The following is a 4213-nucleotide window of genomic DNA, read 5'->3' on the forward strand; positions in this document are numbered from 1 at the left end:
TTCCTCAGGCGGAGGGAAGCCCCGCTGCTCCACGGGCGGGTGGGGGAAGGGAGCCGCCACCACTCCGTGGGAGGAAGTGGAGGCAGAAGCAAGTGTGGGGGAGAGGAAGCCACCACACTGGAGGCTGGAGGAGGAGGTGGCGGCAGTGGAGGGACTGTTTACGCGGCCGGCCCTGAAGCAGGGGGCGGCATGTAAATACTGATCCATTTTCTGTTTCTGGCCCTGTGCTCCCTGCCTGGTTTTCTGCTCTATCTTTAGCTTCCTGTCCTGTCTGCTGCTGTACTGCCTGTCCTTGTCCTGATCTGTTGTGTGCCACACAGGCTGCCCTGCCACTTGAAGTACTCATGCTGCAGGATGGCCACTCCTGTTCTAAATTATTTAGCTATCTAGATACTTTTGAGAATCTTGTATGAAGTAATTTGCTCAAGGTCACAGGGAGAGTTGGAAATAAGAGTATTTGGGCTAGATCCAATAAAGGACTTAGGCCCCTAAAGGAGGATTTAGGAGTAATTGAGGCATCTAAGTTCAAAAACACAATCCAAAAAGCACACCCTCAGCTGCTGCCTAAACCTATCGGTGCCATCTTGCTTGATAGTAAACTTCCCCAGATGTCTAGAGTTCTGCCTTGTCTGATGCCCAGAACTGCTCTGGTTTGTATGACTTGGTGCATATCTCATGCCTAAACCCAGTTAGAATTAAAAAACTAGACATCTTACCACCAAAATGCCCCTAAGGCAGGGATGGGCAAAGTCGGCCTGTGGGCCAGATTGTGCCCAGAGTGGACTCCATTTCCCAGCAGCCCCTTTCTGCATTGCTGTGGATGGGGCCGTGACACCTTGAGGCCAGGGATTCCACGGAGACTGGCCCAAGCAGTGCAGGCAGGGTGTGCGGCTGGGTGGGGAGCTGCTCCGAAGCTGGGATCTTATGGTGGTGACAGTGCAGGCTGGAGCTGAGGCAGAACAGCGATCTGCTGCCAGCACACCCTGGGCAGGGATGTGCAGGTAGTGGATTGCAGCTCTGTCCTGGCTCCAGACCATACGCACTGCTGCAAGATCCCAGCCCTGGCCCCAGCCCCAGAGCAGCTCCCTACGCAGCTGTGCACCCTGCCAGCACTGCTCGGCCTGGTCTTCATGGACACCCCCTGGCCCCTTGCCACCATGGCTTGCTGCTCCTGGGTTCTTCATGGAAACTGGCCACAGTGATGCAGGCAGGGGCTGTTGGGAAATGGGAGTCCAGCCACTGGCTGGATCTGCTATTTTGCCCACCCCTGCCCTAGGGGTTTGTCTACAACAGAGTGCCAAAGGATCTCAGAACCAAGGGGCTCAAGCCTGCCCTGTTAATCTGTACCCAGTGACATACTTCAAACTCAGAAATATGCCAATGAGGCTACTCCAGCTTGTTTCCTGAGGCCAAAGGAAACCAATGGTTCAAGATGGTTCAAGACAGGTATGGGGGAACAAGATCAAAACACCCACACTAGAGAACTTCTGGGTGTGGAACCTTTCTGAGGGCATGGGTGTGAGCAAAACATGCTCAGGACCCTTGACTTTAGAACGCTCTCACTGGTGTGCAGAACAACCTAAGGGAAACAAATTAGAAATCCTTCTCAGAGAACATCTAAACACACACTGAGAAGATTGGGTCCCTTTTAAAAGATGGTTGGAGGAAGCAGCAGTAGTAAAAATTCTCAACTAGGAAATGGGTGACCTAGGTTTAATTCTCTCCTTAGCTTGAGGTCTTCAAAGCCATGCCTGCCACTTCCCAACCATGTCCTACCCACCAATTTATACTGGAAGGAGAGGAGAAGCGGGAAACAGGAAGCACTCCACTACACCTGTTGAATCTAGGTCACTGTGCAAGATTTGTGGGACCAAAGAGAGAATATGCAAGAGAGAGCATGGGTTGGTAGGCTAGTGGTTAGGGCACTCTGTTGCAATGGACAGTCATGGGTTCCAGTATGGTTTCTGTATGTTACATTAATTAATTATTGGATAAAATACCAAAACAATCTAATACTGTCTCTCCTGACACCAAATTCATTGTCCTATTTGATGTTCCTTCTTCAGAGAAGTGTTCATAAACTTTTACCCTGTAGTGCACAAGCAACTATTCTGTACAAGTCACATATTTGACAGGAAAGCTATTTTAGAAATTGTTTGGATTTCAAAATAGGTTGCTGTGTTATTTTTTTCTCTCTCTGCCTGGAAAGCCAAGTATCATAACTACAAGGGATGACATTCTGTTTCCATCCTGGTTTTCATAGCATCCAGATTTGGTTGTCTCCATGGCATTTTTAGTTGTCCAAGTCCCCAAAAAGTCACTTACACATGAGTTAGCATTCTGTCCATGAAAATGTAGCCCTGCCCATGTGGATGATTATGTGTGCCTGCACTATATCACAGACTGTGCATGTGCAGTAACCATCAAGGCTTGCACACACATCCCTTGTGGGTTTCTACTGGATTTAGACACAGAGATAGTCAGCTAAAATCCAATAATACCAGACTTAGTCTCAGGAACAGAAAAGACCATGTGTGTGCTCCCCTTGTGGTCCCATAGTTGAATGGCTACAGCACTCAGGTGGGAATCCAGAGGTCTGGGTTCTGGACCATTGTCATCCAGAGAGGCTTTAATAGAAACGTAGGCTGGAGAGGACCTCAGGAAGTCATTTAGTTCAAGTCCCTGTTCAAAGCAGGATGTCACCTAGCTAAATCATCCTACACAAGCATTTGTTACATTTCAGGATCAACTTTGTCTCACAACTACGAGGCATAATGCCCAAAGCATCAAAAACAAACTTTAATGTGCCAGAGGGGAACAAGGGCATTACAAATGTCTTCATAGTTTCATAGTTAGTAGGGACCTGAGCAGACCATCAAGTCCAACCCCCTGCCATGGGCAGGAAAGCAAGCAAGCAAGCAAGCAAGCTGGGGTCAAATGACCTTAGCCAGGTGAACATATATCCTCCTTTTAAAGACCCCCAGGGTAGGAACGAGCACCACTTCTCTTGGAAGTTGGTTCCAGATCCTAGCCATCCTGACTGTGAGGTAGCGCCTCTTGATATCTAGCCTGAATCTACTCTCAGTCAACTTATAGCCGTTATTCCTTGTTACTCCCGGTAGTGCTCGGGGGAACAGGGACTCTCCCATAGCCTGCTGGTCCCCCTTGGCAAGTTTATAGACAGCCACCAGATCCCCTCTCAGCCTTCTCTTGTAGCCTCTCCTTAGAGGCCCTACCCTGCTGCCCCCTGATCATGTGAGTGGTCCTCCTTTGGACCCTCTCAATGCTGTCCACATCCCTCCTGAAGGGCAGCACCCAGAACTGGATGCAGTACTCCAACTGTGGCTTGACCAATGTCGCATAGAAGGGGAGGATCACCTCCTTGGACCTGCTCATGATGTATGTGTGGATGCATGACAAGGTGCAACTGCCCATTTCCCAGCCTTCCTGACTGCGTCCCCACATTGGGGGCCCATGTTCATCGTATTTTATGGTTGGAGATATGAAGTTCATACAGTTTAGAAAAGAGAGATCCTCAGGTTAATGGGAAGACACACAAGTCTTATTTACACCCAGAAAAGGTCTTTTAACTGTGTGATGCTTCAGGTCCGAAGACTTCTTTAAGCCATTTTAGATGCATTATTTTTACTTTTATCCCTGCCTCTGATCCCTTCCCTGGGCACAAATAAGATTTGTGTATCTTTCTATTAATCTGAGGATCTCTCTTTTCTAAACTGTATGAACTTCATATCTCCAACCACAAAATATGATGAACATGGGCTGCCAATGTGGGGAACATGGTCAGGAAGGCTAACTACACCTTATGCATCCACGTCCCCACATTGGCAGCCCATGTACTTGCCACTGCAAGTACAGGAATTAGTTCAAACTTGCGTGCCACTGACTTCTCAGCACAGCACTCTAATGACCATACCACAGGTCAGCCATCACACAGTCTTCCATTTGGAGTTAAGCCACTAATGTAGCTATTGGAAACAATGGATAGACGTCAGCACACAGAGGAACCTCCTGCCTTGCCAGGATCAAGGCCCTGGGCCTAAGGACCTCAGCTAGAACCCAGGGCCTGTTCTCTTCCGGCCCAATAGCCGTGCCACTGAGCCACACACTCTCTGACTTGCTTTCTTCATCCCTACTCCACATATCTCACAGGTACCTTTCCCGCCTCCCTGCCCCCTGCCCCCCCCCCCGGCTG

The 4213-nt window shown here is 49.2% G+C and overlaps 1 protein-coding gene across 1 annotated transcript in view; it reads right to left on the reverse strand.

The window, feature by feature from the left end:
- The window catches only part of LOC109290179 (protocadherin gamma-C5-like), a 49874-nt gene that overhangs the window by 23265 nt on the left and 22396 nt on the right, over window positions 1-4213 (reverse strand). The gene's annotated exons all lie outside the window — the stretch shown is intronic.

This window comes from Gavialis gangeticus, unplaced genomic scaffold (assembly GCF_001723915.1).
Source record: "Gavialis gangeticus isolate Ggan-Ray unplaced genomic scaffold, GavGan_comp1, whole genome shotgun sequence".
Lineage (NCBI taxonomy): Eukaryota > Metazoa > Chordata > Crocodylia > Gavialidae > Gavialis > Gavialis gangeticus.